Here is a 16258-nt window from a genome sequence, read left to right as displayed (position 1 = left end):
CTAACCTTCCCTTTCTCTCTGAGAGCCTTGAGAAAGCAGTCGCCAATCAGTTGTGTGACTTTCTAAATAACAATAGTTTATTTGAGGATTTTCTGTCAGGATTTAGAGTGCATCATAGCAGCAGAGACAGCACTGGTGAAAATTACAAATGACCTTTTAATTGCATCAGACAATGGACTTGTCTCTGTACTTGTCTTATTAGATCTTAGTGCTGCGTTCAACACCATTGACCATCACATTACAGAGACTGGAACATTTAATTGGCATTAAAGGATCCACACTATCTATCAGATTGATCTCAGTTTGTACATGTTAATGGTGAGTCCTCCGTGCACGTCAAAGTTAGTCACGGAGTTCTGCAAGGTTCTGTGGACCAATTATATTTACCTTATATATGCTTCCTCTAGGCAATATTATTAGGAAACATTCCATAAACTTTCATTGTTATGCGGATGATACCCAATTATATCTATCGATCAAGCCAGATGAAACTAATCAGTTAGCTAAACTTCAAGCATGCCTTAAGGACATAAAGACCTGGATGACCTGCAACTTTCTGATGTTAAACTCTGCTCTCTCTCTCTGTCTCTCTCTCAACCCAACCGGCAGCGGCAGATGGCCGCCCACCCTGAGGCTTGGGTAAACCCCGCCTTTAAAATAATAATAACAATGTAGTTACTTAAAACTACATATTAATGTGATATGTTATATGTTGTATATATTCATCTTATTGATATCCCATGGGCTACATTATAATCAATTACATGAATATTAATTTATTGCGGAAAGAAAGAAAAAAAACATTTGCAAGGAAAATGTATATTAAAAGTAACATGTTGATTCAAAAGTAAAAGCTATTGATACATAGCACAAATAGCAAATGCACAACCACAACTGTGAGTGAGTCAGCGGACATCATATCTATTGTGATGGCCCTCCAGGAGTCTGCAGCTAATACACTCTGCCTCGCTTCCAGCAGCTGTAAACACAATCAGTACAGACAATCAGTACTGCTCAGTGAACTGCGTGTTGACACAATACATCTACTAATGTAACTGAAAAATAATGTCACATTGACCAACAATAGCTGCAGTGGTGCAGCTTTAACTCAATGGAATTCAGGGACAGGAGAAATATGAAGGAAAAAAACAGTAAAACACAAACATCTCTGGCTGGTATAAGGCTTTGATTTTTTTGTTGTTTCTGGCTTCCAGCATTAGCTAGTGTAGCTAGCAAGCCTTCATTTTCCAAGGATCGTGCCTGGTGGGCGGAGAAGGGTCCAACAGCAGTCCTCCCTCCTGAGGCCACTAGTTCAGTGAGCCAATGGGGTTTGAGCATGCATAGTAGGGTTCTGTTGTATGAAGTAGACTACTAAACTTTCACTTATTTCACCTTAGCAGTCCACCAAAATCTGTTTCTGAACAAAGACGAGAAATAAGCAATCCAGTTCCTAAATCTTCACTCATATTAGATCTACAAGGGCTAATTTAAAAGTTTGTTCCGACTTTCACAAGGCAAGGGCACTATTGTACTTCCGGTTTCCACTGATTTTCTAGCCTATTAGCTTACTACTATAATTTCCCATAGAAGTTAGCTTGCAGTTTACTGCATTCAGCCTGTGGCAGCTCATTAGCCGCCAGCGTCTAGCTTTCCAACAAATGCTATTCTAATAAACTTACGACGTGTATTTTTTTAAATGAGCAGTGGAAGAGCAAGTTACTATATTCTGTTATGATCAAAAGTTGTCTACTTCCACTTTAAAATGTTGATTAAAACGTTGCTGTCTGAAAACTTTGGATCTAAACATTGAGAGACGAGGTAAGTTTGTTTCTCTGTGCTGAACCTCCCCCTTCTCCCTATGAGAAAGATGATTAGCTGAATTAAAAAGTGATTGTAAGCCTCTGATAGGCCAAATTAAAAAATGATTGACTGTTACCCCTCCCATTAAAAGTCTCCGGTCAGCAGAGATACCCTACTCCCACCTACTGTACCAGAGTGTGTAACATCATGACTTTATAAAGAATAAAGTAGTATATATATATATATATATATATATACAGTCACAGCAACTACAGGAACACTGAACTAACGCATGAAAACTGCAAGGAGAAGAAGAGTGATTTCTCTCACTCTTGAGACTTGAGACTCAAGTCTGCAGTGTAGGTCATACACTTCACTGATAAACCTGAGAATTATACAGTTATATCATGCTTCATGATCAAATGATCAGTTTTTGTTTCGTGTCCCCACTTCTGCCCATATACATGACCTGTTTCTCTCTCTCTCTCTCTCTCTCTCTCTCTCTCTCTCTCTCTCTCTCTCTCTCTCTCCGGGGAGTACAGTACATTTAAACATTATTAAATTAATACTCTGTCAAACCTCAGAAAATTAGAGCAAGCTCTAGTTACCAGATATATTTCATAATCTAGATCTAAAACCAAATCACACTCCCTAAAACACCACAGTGTGCTTGCGTGTGATAGATCTGACCTGCCTTGCCTTGGTTGGAAATGAGGTTGTTTCTGTATTGTAGACTAATACATATTAATGATAAACAACAAATAAAAAACCTCTTTCCTACCGCAAATACTAGTGCACTGTGCATATAAATCCCAGTAAAAAAGGAGAAAGTCATTATAAGTTTAAATGACTGGTCTTTATTATGTCTGATTTGAGGGGGTGCAGCAGCCCCTCAGCTGCCCCCTCCATGGGGCGAGGTTCCTGATTAAGGCAAGGTTAGATTAGTTACTCAGGCTATTATTACTTCTACGTCTGTATTTACTTTGTGTATTCATCAACATCATCAACATGTGCATAAGCGAATATTGGCAATGTTACATGTATGTATGATTTGATCAAATGTATTGAATTATAATCCCAATAAATGTCTTGAATGTATCTATTGTCTGCCTTGATTAGTTGTGTGAATAACATTCAGTTATCTTTAAACATGCTATATAGCCTAATGTTAATCAAAAATTAAGTCAATCAAAATTTAACTAAATGTATGCATGAAAAGAGAACCTAATAATTGATAATGATCATTAGTTAATCTTGTTTAGATTTTTTTGGATAAGCTTTTAGCTTCCCTTCCCTTAGAATGCGGGATTACACCGTCTATAACCTTTTTAGGCGTCCATTAACAAAACAATAGGTGTTACCTCATGGCCCATCGTGGGAGATGTGTTAAAGTGCATAAATATTTCTCCCACTAATTTCAAAGATTAGTGTTTGGACTGATTACAGATGTCACTTATGTCACACTTGTTACCAAACATTTTACGTTATTTCAGTTCATAATGCTGACAAGAATTAAATAATTAAATGCCTAATGTTCATAGTGTAAGGTCCCTATGAGGGACGTACAGGGGGATTCTCCCCTCCCCCCAGCCACTGTACATGCCAGCATGTTTTTATATTTTTAAGAGTCATTAAAAGCTTTTGGTCTTTAAAGTCTGAGTGCAGCATTTGAACTGTTAACTACCTGATGTGTCCGCAAGTTTTCTTCAGTGATCACTACTTTGCATTAATGCTTTTTGCATGTTGTTATGTTTTCATGTACTGTAGGACAGCAATTACGTCACTTCACTTTGTCTTCCTTGATTGTAAAGTAATCGTTGGGTCCAGAATCTCTGTCACATAACATAGGGCCTCAGGAGTTTTCAATGTCACAGGGTTTACCTGAAAGGGGTTGTGGCCTAGTGTGTTACCTCTGTACCTGTGTTTACATGCACTACTAACACCTAACCACTTTCCTTAATCCCTTACTTGAACCAAAATTACCATTAACAGCTAGTAGGTTGAAGGATTTGGAGTTCAACATAAAAGAGGTTGATGGTAATTTTGGTTATAGTTATTAATTTAATTATTAATCAGAGTTCCAAATTATAGTTTAGGACTAGGACTAGGACTTTATTCTTTAAAGTTATTATTTCTGAATATCTTTGATAATTTTGAAATTTAACTGATTGCACCTACAAAATTTGGTGCCCCCTTGACCATTGTAAATCCCAAGACAGGCCTGCAGCGTGCTTCCCTTCATTGGCTGAGACTTAAAGGTGTTTCTGATGACTTACAAAATTGTAAATGCACACGCCCCTTCATACCTGTCTGATATCCTTAAACCTTATACTCTACTCCATCCCAAGTTGCTCAATGTCCTCCTGGATCCATATTCTTTTTTTCCCTGTTAAATGTTTTTTTTTTTTTTTTTGGGGTCCTTATTCGAATCAAGGGTCTACGGATAGAGGGTGTTGTATGTTCTGCAGATTGTAAAGGCCCCAGAGGCAAATTTGTGATATTGGGTTGTAATAAATAATTTTTTTGGAAGTGTAATTATAAATTGCTCTGAGAACCCCTTTAAAAGATGTGCCATACCATACAATGATCTTCACTATTGTAATAGTGCTACTACGAAACATGGATTTAGGTTTGGGATTTTATTCAACCATACATCATACAGTAGTATCCACAATCAAACATAAGAAACTCTAGACAGATTAGTGTAAAAAACTCCTGAAAACTAAATGTTAGTGACCTAAATGTCGACGACCAGATTGCCTTTGGCCCATCTGCCTATTGCATGCATGTATATCTCTGCAGTGTTGAGGAGGAAAGAAAACAGGTTTGGATGAGAATGAACGATTCAAGCCATTTGAGTCCTTTCCTGTAACTGCACAATTACTCAAGGTCAGTGTAGAAGCTCAAAAAAGACAGATTTCTCCCCAAGCGTGATAAGCCTTGGGGCAGGCACACACATATTTCAGATGTTCTCTGATGATAATCTTTGACACTATACGGTGGCCTGGGGGAAGTGATTAAAGCACTTTGTCTTCAGTCATATCCACCTCGTCCAATCCACGTTTCTGATCCCTATCTCAACCTTGCTGCTGCCAAGACAATGCAGAGCACATCTCTCTGTCTCCCTCTATCTCCAAGTCTCTCTCCACTGCAGTATTTATTCAAAACACTGAAGACAAATCAAATGCCTGAGAAAAACATTAAAAAGTTTTAAATTAAAGTTCAGACTTTTGTCTCGGTCGTATTGATTCCTGAGGAGTGCTGGAGCTCTGTCTTTATTTTGTTAAATCTACATGAGCTGAATAAGATATTCAGATACCATAACTAAAATGTTTTCCAATGATTTGTAGGATGTATCACCAGGATTGTTTTTATCTTAACATAATATTTTAAAGAATGCATTTATTTAAAAAAATACAAAAAATCTACAGCCTCACTAGTATTACATTAATCACACCCCAAAACACAAAAGTGTGTAGATTGAACGTGAAGCAAATTTATTCCTTACTTATTCATGTGAATTTGACTGTGCGTCAAAGCATGGAAGTAGCATGACAACAAATGTTCCCTAACCTTAACAAAATAATTGCTTTTAACCCAAACCACGATCTTTGCCTCGTCATATTCAAGTAGTAGATTGTGCCTAAACCTAACCAAACCTTGACCACAACAGTGGAAAATCAGGAAACATCCACTGTAAAAACCAAACATTTTTTGCAAGTTTAGTGATTTTTTTGGTATTTTGAGTTGGGCTAACTCAATGATACAGTACAGTAACCATAGGACTGAAAATTGAGTGGAGCCTAGAAACTGAGTTGAACCATCCAACTTTATTAAACTCAGCATATTAATTATATCAGACCTTGGTAGTACACGTTATCTAAAGATATAGTTACTCATAAGGAATCTCGGAGTTATCCTTGATCAGGACATGTCCTGAAAATCGGGCACATCCTGTCCCAAAATGATGCCAAAAAACTAGAGCATGCATGTGTTACTTCTAGGTTGGACTATTGCAATTCCTTATTATCAAGCTGCCCGAATAAGTCCCTTAAGACTCTCCAGTTGATTCAGAATGCTGCGGCACGTGTACTGACAAGAACTAGGAACAGAGATCATATTTCTCCAATATTAGCTTCTCTGCACTGGCTCCCTGTAAAATCCATAATACTCTCCCGTAGTTCTGTGCTTTCTCGTTTCTCGTCTCTCTCCTTCTGACGCTTTCAGCAGGTATTTCTGCCTCCGGAGCTGCAGAGTCTGGATCTGTGGTTGTGGGCCACCTGCTGCCCCTGTGTTCCTGCTCAACAACTGCTACTACAGTTGTTGTTATTGGCTCTGTTTCTAATACTGTCATTATTATTCCTATAGCTGTCATTCCTATTATTATTAATTTATCAATATTAACGTCACCACTACCATTACATTATTACTATTTTAAAAATTCTAGATGGCATTTGTATTGTGCTTCTTTCTCTCCTACTGCTGTTCCCTATGAGACACACAAATAGACTGCAATTTCATGATATTATAACTAACTATATATTATTCCATTTTTGGATGAAAGCACACATATAAATTGAAGAGATGTCATGATATGAATTCAGATGATGATTCATTCCTTAGTATTGCTGGAATAAACACGTCAGCTACAGACTGAAAAGGACACATTCCAACAATATGCCTCAATGAGGAGCAAGTTTTGATTGAAATGCTTTTGTAAAGAAATAATAAATGTACTTTATAAACAACAACAAACTATGTAATAACAATAATTTATTGATATGACCCTATCAGACATTTTCAGTTTCACGTCACCTGAATGCAAAGTAACAAATTACATTTACTTTTGTGTACTTTTTTGAGTATTTTTATAAAATAGGTAATTTTACTTTTACTCAACCACATTTTATCACAAGTACTTCATGTTGCATCTGTTACAGTAAAAACAAAGGTCACATGAAAAAGTAATGAATCATGTGAGAATGGAACTGAAGAAAGCACCAAATCAGCAGCTGCAGCAGAGAATAATTAGTTTTGGTGTATCTGCGGCCCCATGACGGCAGGCCATTATTGTACCTCTTCATCTGTACTTCTAAAAAAGGTTGCATCCACCTTAATTAATCACTGATTTAATGCACCACTAAGTGACCCAAATTAAACACACCCACGATGTTGCTTACCAACAGGTGCATGTTGGATCTAGCTAAATGCTAAATCCTACAATGCTTGTGGTGGATCCTCCAACGGTGATTTCTGTGTTCACTTTTAACTTTTACCTTCAGTGATGTGTGTGAGGCCTTTCTGCTGTTTTGACAATAATCTCTGTCATAGATGTGACAGCAGAGTGCTCGTTCAGCTCTTAGTGTTAAAAAACTTTGAGGAGCGCAGTGGGACAGAGAGGCTGAGTGGACTGGATTCAGTAGCTTATGCTTTGAGAATGAACGAGCAGAGAAGTTGAACCTAGAGCAGATTGTGGAGGACTTTGCGGTGCACAAGGCTCACAGAATGCTGTTCATGCTATACAATAACAAACTCATTTATTTTTGTAACTCACTGAGAGCGTCATGAAAACTACTGCGTTGCCTAGCAACGTAGCATTGTGTGTGTGCACTACATGTGTAAAAACCATGCAGTTTCTCCTTTGCTTTCTCCTTTGTGATTGTGGGCTGCAGTTGCTGTGGAGTCTATATTGTTATATTATACATCTCTGTGTTGTCTGCTTTGGTGATGTTTTATTCTACTATTGATTCTGTAAGAAGTGTCAGGCTATTTAATTTATGTGGCTTAATAATGTCCATTGGCTTTACTTACTGTATCATTTTTGTTTAATTGTCTGAGTTTTGTTCTCTTTTCTGGTTAATTCCAGTAAGGCTATACAGAGTAGGGCGAATGTATATTTGTAATTGATAATCAGTTGTATGCACAGGCTGCAAAGTGACGTTTATAGAAATGGAACTTATTTTTGGTTTGTACTTTAGGGCTTGGTGGCGTGATGTTGTTCCACTAGTGTATATTGTGACATTTAATGCAATTTATTTTGTAGCCTAAAGGTGTTTAATTTAAATGTAGTATCATATATCATCATTTAACATTTTTTCGTTACCCCTCCCCCCTTTTAAAAAGTAATGCAGTAACGTTTACTCAGAGTAATTTTAACTGACCTACTTTTTACTTTTATCTAAGAGCTTTTTTACACAAGTACTTTTACTTGAGTAACATTTCTTCAAAGTAACAGTACTTGAGTATAATATTCTAGTACTCTTTCTATTCCTGATTAACACACTCTTGCTAAGCAGACGACTTGTCCTTCTTGGAGTTTGGTCTGCACTCATCCAGCTGTGACATACCTGTAGACTCAAGGGGCAGGACAACATCTCCACAAGATAGGAATTTGTTGGTCACTGCAACTGAAATAAAAAATAATGTGCTTTGACCAAAAATAAAACATTGCAGACCTGAGTCGTTACTTGGGAGCTAATGGCATAAAAGAAATAGCTGCTTCAGCTGCTAGAGCAAACTACGAAAATAAAACACACATGCAATGTTAGTTTGTACTCACAAGTCCGTGGGATGTCACCTGAAGCATGTGGGGAGTTATAGAGAACAGTCGAGGAATGCAGGGAAAAAGGCTGTGGGTAGATTTCAGGCTGGACGCTGCAACAGTCCAAATGGTGCTCTGGTTGGTGCCAACAGTTCAGAACGAAGCTATAGCAGGTGGAGACATCTAGCTCCTGGCTCTGCTGACAGTGTTCACATAGCTACGCCTGCTTTATGTTTCACTAGCCTGCAGCTCACCCTGTGGTGTTACCTCTCTTGGGTTTAACTTGGTTAAAACTTGGATTAAAACACTGCAAAAGAGTAGGCTTATATCAAGTCTTAATTAGAGTATAATTCCTTGGAGACTGACCCCAACAAAGAAATTGTGCTGCCAGCAAAACAAGTTCAAACTGTTTCTGTCAGTTTTATTTAAGCTCTTTCAGGGAGTTTTGTAAATTCAACTCATTACAAAGTTTTATAAAAGACAATTTAATTTCAGGAAATACTGAGTTGTTGAAATGTAATTGAGCAAATCTACATTTTAAATGTAGGTAGTATGACCTGCACCAGTTAAGGGTTTTTTACAGTATTAATAGAGGATTTGGCCTATTGACATATTAAGACAAAAAGTGTTATGGCGAGCATGTTAGCAAGGAAAATAGCAGCCTGCTGAAAATGAGGTTTATGAGAGCACTGAGATTGAACCACAACAGTAACCTTGCAGACTGCAAGACCAAAACAATGAGCTGAAAGATGCTAAAACAGTCATAATTAAAACTGAAGGGAACTAGAGGGTCTCTTAATTAAAGCTGGGGGGAACTATAGGGTCAAGTAATAATTTTCTGTGGGTATGTGCATTTTTTTCCCAAAAATTTGGGTTGAATCTAGTCTGAACACCTTTTTAGAGGTAACAAATTATATATGGCTAGTAGTTGTCAAGATATCTTGTTCTGTTGAACAAACAGACCAACATACATGGCATTATAAGATGCATCTTGTATATTTGGCAGCTTTAGATGGAGGGGTATTTTGAACTTAGACAGAGCCAACTGTTTAACTGTTTCCACCAGCTTCCAGTCTTAACGTGATAAAATACATAAAACATGAATAACATCAGGTGAGTTTAAGTGACATTCAGTTTTAAAAACAGTTAAAAAACACCACTAAACAAAGTCATCAACCACTAGGCCATGAGCATAATCACACCTCTGTAACAGGCTCACTATGACTGAGTCATCTGCAAACATCAAATTGCGTCCACTAATATGGGAACTTCTGCAGTCGTCAGTGTATGTATAAAATTGGTGACAGGACACAGTGGAGGAGCACCATATATCAGACATAGGTTGACTTGGAAAAAGAAAGACTAAACTAAAACTAGTGAAAAACACTGCCTCCTTCTGTATATTTGTGCTGTTTCAGAGTCCAAGAAGGGGTCAGTGTTTGATTTGTTGCATTGGGATAGCTACTTCAAAATCAGGGATGATCCGTGTAGTAGCTTTCTAAGGGCATAGAAGATCAAATACTTCAAGCAGTGGTACAAAGCATTATAGAGGTTTGAACTCATCTCAGGGGAGCATGGTTGATTTGAAATGATAAAAATATCAATGTTTGAGGTGTGAGCCAAGAAGCAAGAAGAACAAAGCTCAAAAAGGAGTGTGAGTTTTGGGTCAGAACCCTGGACCTTTGAAACACAACCCCAGACAGAGCATTCAGAACAGAAATACTGATTCTACAAAACCCTGGATTATGTACTGTGTGGTTAAGGTCAGGCAACTAAAACATTTGATTAAGGTCAGGGAAAGATTACATTATTTGCCAGACTGTGACAAGATGGAAACATATCCATACCTTACTTTCCACCTTGCTAACAAAGAAGGGCACACCGCTGCATTTGCACTGAACACTGACATTGGACGGAAATCTTGTGCAGTAGACATCCAATACTGGGTGCTAAACCATTAGCTTGGATGTAGGATTACTATTAACATAGTACTATTACTACTATCTACATTGCAAAAAGTGCGAGTGGAAGTGGTTCAAACTTCCATGAAGTGATTAGTTTTGTTGCAAAAACCACAGTGCAGACTGGAACGTTTGCTTTGAAATCCAGAAACTCAACAGTTGTTCAAGTAATCATTCATACTGATTATCAACCCTGTCAACTGAAAATGATATTATGGTTTTCTTGTTGTATGGCACATGATAACTGTTTGTATCGTGATGCCAAGAGTGAGATAAGAAGACTGATATCAATCTCATGGCGGTATGTTAATTAGAGAGCTGGAGTCAGGACGTGGTTAGCATAGCTTACCATAATGTCTGGGTTGGATGGATGGGTCAACTAAATGTCGGACTTTAACATGGGAGTCCGCTGTTCATTTCCTGTTCTCTACTGATAGTCAACATGCTTTTCTTTTAACCATGACCATGATCATTATCTAACCATAACCACAGGGTTTTTAATTTAACCATGACAATGATGATCCTCTAACCTTAATGAAGTAGTTACTTTAACCCAAACCATGATCTTTCCCTAAACCTTCCCAAATTGTTTTTGTGACTAAACCTAACCAAACCTTAACCACAGTGTTGTCACATCATAAAACAGATTTATTTTAAAAGAGTGATTTGTAATGGTTTTGCAATTGAAAGACAAATGATGTCATCCTGTCCATAGAGAAAGCACTTCTATGGGTTGTTCTAGAGGGCATGGACAAACAACATAATGTCCTAATTTGGAGGACTTGTTGCATTCAGCATGTCTGTACAAAGCCTGTTCACCGCTGTAAGTGATAGAGTGAATTAATGTATTTATGGGAAATGTTTAGTCCACGTTATATTTCCAACTTTTTATAAAGGCAAATGCCTTCACTATTTGTTTTCCTTTTGGCAAATGCTTAATCTTCCACCACTCAACATGCACAGCTGTTTACTTTATGCCATTGCCATGATGGTTGTTTGGAATGAGCAATAAAAAAAGTAGCTGGAAGGTTAAATAGCAATATCCCCGCAAAGTGTTCCACTGATGCACATGTGGCATTAAGTTAGTGAGTCCTTTATGTCACAGCGTGTTATGACTATATGTAAAACTTCAAATAGGGATCAGTTCAATTGGCCCTTTAATGCTAAGTGCTCTGCTCTCTCTCTGCTGGTGTGCTGCTGGTAATTGATCTGGCAGCACTACTAACCATCTGGGATCCTGTCTCTTCAAACAGTGGAAAAGACTTACCCTGCACTCACTAAGATCTGTTTGGACGGGTTGGATGGATCTGCACGGCCAGTGGGCACAGAACCAGGCTGAAGGCTGCATTTCTCAGAGGGGCCCTGCCTGCATCTGTAAACATTGTGCTAACCAAAGAACCAACATGCTTATATACAACAGGGGGTGGGCAATATGGCCCTAAACTAATATCACGATATTTCAGGGTATTGCTGGGACAACGATATTCTTGATGATATGACAAAACTCCTGAAAAAAAAATATATATATATATATATATATATATATATATATATATATATATATATATATATATATATATATATATATATATATATTTGGCTTGCCCCACCTCTTTCTGTTTCTCTTTCTCCCTGTATGTGTTGACTTTCTTCGTCAGCAGTATGTTTTATAAAGTCGCCCAAAAAACACAACTCGTTTTGGACTTTTTCACCTGCGAGTCCGTTTTCACAGCAGCTCGGTGAGCCGCTCGTGGAGGAGGCTTGTTGTTAATGACGCAGCCTATCGAAACCAACGTGGTACCGATGAACAGGTGCGCTTACAAGCTTTTACTAAACAACGCATAAGTAGGAGACTCTCTCTCTGTGTGTCTCTGCAGAGCATGAGCGATTGTCAGTAGACCGCACCGGAGGGGTAGAGCGAAGGGAGACCGTCCACTGGTTAATCGATCGCGGATGGAGCCGTTAATACACCTGGGCGGCCCGACCAAGTAACGTCTGTGTGTGGGAAACACTGCTTGATCTTTTGTAACCAAACCACTTCCGCTACTGAAGTCGCTCCCCTTTTTGGAAGCAACCCCTCCACCGTGGAGCCGGTAGCAATGTTACATTCACTTTCAGCCATGTTTGTTGTTGCTGAGCATAACAGTACAACGTCATTACGTCAACAACTTGGAATGTTGCCATTGTCACGATGTGATTTTTTTTATCACATTAAAAATTATACCAGTGTTATCGTGAACGATGTGATATGACACACCAGCACTTATCAAAATGAGCAACTGCAAAGTGCTTTACAGGGCAGACATAAAAAGGACAAAGAATAGAATACACACATTTCCACATATATATAATTACACACAAATGTAAATCAATCAAAAATAAAGATTATAAGAAAGCCTAATTACAACTTGATGACAACGTTTGTCAGCAAGAGGAATATGTTTAGTCCAAGAATTCCACAGGTTATAAGTACTGCGACAGAAAACCTATTAAAACAATAACACAGTTGTTTGGAACTGAGTCTAATTATGTTTATCACTGAAGGAAACTTATGTCTTGTAGTCATGATGGTTGCTCTTCCTCCCTGTGTGTAGCCTCTGTATGTAGCTGTGAGAATGTTTGGACAATTGATTCAGTAGTTCAGTTTCTTAAATTTAGGGTCGTATGATTTTTATATGCCGTTACATACATTTTCTATGTAGGCTATAATTATTTAATAAATATGACTTCCTGGGGCTACAATCTGCCCAATCTTTATCTGATTCTCTCCTCAGTTCAGTGGCATCATTAAACAAAAAGCTATGATCGACAAACTAAGAGCACTGTGAAAAGCAGATGTATTGCTATTGTTGATTGTCCATCTTCATGGAAAAGTAGGGGGACCTCTTCTGCTTCAACTTCATCAGCGATCAAGAACGCATTTATGTGATTTATTCACACAGGTAAAGGTACAGGTAGCCTACAGACAGATCTAACAGCATGTAAATATTTCTGTGACTTCCTGTACATTCTTTGCAGGCTGTTGGAAACTGTCCGACTTGACTGCAGCTTTTCGTCATCTCCCCCTGCTGCTGCCGCCTGATCTCGTCCACTTTCCAGGCGAGGTGCAGTTCATCTCAAACCAGCCACATTGATGCTACATCTGGCTTGTGAGATGCGTCTCTGCCACCGCTATGCTGCAGCGGGGTTCTGGCCAGCTCAAATAGTTATTAGCAGATATTGTGCTGCTTTTGGATGATCTAATGAATGAAATGAGCAGAAATAGACAAATGGCTCAGAAGGAATGGAAGAAGAAAGCAAAAGGACGCTATTGCCGGTGATTTTGATTTAGCTCTGAGTCGGCCACCCGTCAGATCAGATGTGTCTGACTGAGTAAAAAAAAAAAGAACATTTTTATGAAAGTAATATATCAGTTAGATGCTGAAAATATTTTGAAAATGAATATTTCACTATTAATGTAAATAAAATAAAATAAAATAAAATGTACTTAATCTTTTAACTTTACTGTTTAATTGTGTCTTAATTTATTTCCAAAATTATGAAGAAAATTATATCATGGCATCCATTTTACAATGCAGTAAGAAAAAAGAATATACTTGAAAACTAAGTAAACTAAGGGTAAGTTCATCTTAAATATTATATTATTGAAACATTAGTTACTAAATACAAAAGATATAGATATACAAGATAGAAGTATTTTGGTATGAAAACCCGCATTTTTAATTAAAATATCCTCTATCATAAATATATGTCTGTCATTTGTAACAAACCAAACTGCTGGAAAAACGGTGGAAAATTCAGCAAGTTATGATGATTTTAATTGTGAACAGACCTCCTGCCTTGACAGACATAAATGCATAAGGAGGTGCCCCTTACCAATATGGTGGCCATACTGACGCATCGCTGTATATATCTGAGCATATGCTGTCTAGCCTGCCTACGGTGCTGCGGGCCTGCATTCTGACTGGCTAGGGCTCTGCTGTATTATTATCACTTTGTGGCCTGGGTTACACAGGTCTGGGGATTTGGAACAAAATGGATATACTTAAAGCACTGCCATTGTTAAAATGTTTCATAATATATTTGGACAGCCATTATTATACTTTGGTGGACCACCCAAATAGAGTCACTGTGTGGGAAAATTGACACTTACCAAACATCTTAATAGTAGGGTCCTCTTGCAAATACCACAGTAAGGGTACTGAGACAGACCTCCAGACAGGATAAGAGATGCCTGATTTGATGGTCAACAAACATACTGATATGACAAAATAATCTTAACTCAGGGTTCACTTACTAGCTTTTTTCTGAGCTTTCAACCTGACATCACGGCCTTCATCAGTGAAGTTTGCCCAGTTGCCAAGGAGTTGGTTCAATTGTAATCATACTTAGGTAACTTAAATGTAGCAGCTGGTGACTTCATACGTATCACAGGAGAGATCATGGCTCCTGGACAACAGTAGTGACAATGTTGCCAGAGGGAATGTTGATACTGGACCATTCTGCAAAACCCTGGGTTACGTTCAATGCCGACATTTTTCAACATACTATGCTACCATATTTAAAAAGTCCACAATATCTGCACATGGCAACTGTGGTGTGGTTACCATTTTAATGGTGTTCTCAACCGTTTAGTGAAGCACATTTTAAGCTGTCATATCTTGCTGTTTTACAGGACTCAACCTGATTGAGCCATCTCTAGGACGCAATTGACTAAGTGCGCATGCGCCAACATGCATGCTGCCTGTTGCTGCAGCTCCAAAAGAGTTTCCCCTCGGGGATCAATAAAGTACTTCTGATTCTGAAGTATGAAATTCCAGGATGCACTGCAGTTTTCAGAACCAGATATTTTCAGGTGTCTTTTTTCCAGGAAGTGCAGTTATTTTATATGACTTTTGTCATTTTTATATGAGTATTAGTCATTTTTTTAATTTCTTATTTATTAGTCTTTAAAAATGTTTATTGTTAATGTTACATGTTAAATGATTTTATTTCTTAAATTTTACATATTGCTTTTGTCCATAAATGTGTAATTATAAAATGTCTTTTATTTCACTTTTATTGCAGGCAAAGTCATGGAGATTGTTGAGAGTGTACTTGTAGCATAAATGGACATTTCTGCCATTTGGTAGAAGCCCATAATTTAAAAAAAAATTGATTTTGTTGAGTTGAAAAAAAAGTTAAAGTTAAGGTGAACAGTCGAGGTATCAGAATAACCAGGCGCTGGCAAGGCTAGGTTTAAAAGAATGCGGTCTACAGCCCGAGGTTGTAGCTCGAGCTGCACTGGCACAGGTAAAATTAATACAAACACTTCTCCAATGATAAAAGAACTTTATAAAATGGTAAAACAGTCTTTCTTTAAAAAATGCATTACATGCTCATCCACCACCTTAACCTTCAAACCAGACTTACCGCTTTGCTACATAAACACAACTTCCACAAGTCATGTGCTGCAGACTGATCTAGTATGAACAGAATTTCTAGGGATACTGGGCTGACAGTGGAGTTAGTAGAGACAAGGAGTAAAGTTCCAAAGGTGGAGAAAAATAGGGCAAAATCCAACATAGAAAAAATATATATATTTAGATAAAAACACCATAAAAATGATGACGTAAAGACTGAGATCAAGAAGAAACCTAATCACTGTGTCTGGGTAAATATGTAATCAAACAGACTGCATCATATCCATCAAGGGTGGACAAATCTGTCTGAAATATGTATATCAGTTCTCAGGTAACTGTTCTGGTATAACATTTACAATATATATTTTTTACAATACATTTTCCCACTTTATAACATGTACTGTACTAAAGATGCACCCTAGAGAGACGCCCAGTAAACAGCCAGAGGCTATCAGCTGTGAGAGTGTCCTTGGTTCTAGATGTCTGCTCGTGTTTAAGCAGGAGTGCAGGCTGGAATTGGCAGCAGGGAAGTGGAGGCTGTCTGCCCAATGAGA

This window comes from Siniperca chuatsi, linkage group LG17 (assembly GCF_020085105.1).
Source record: "Siniperca chuatsi isolate FFG_IHB_CAS linkage group LG17, ASM2008510v1, whole genome shotgun sequence".
Lineage (NCBI taxonomy): Eukaryota > Metazoa > Chordata > Actinopteri > Centrarchiformes > Sinipercidae > Siniperca > Siniperca chuatsi.
This window is presented reverse-complemented; position numbering follows the sequence as displayed.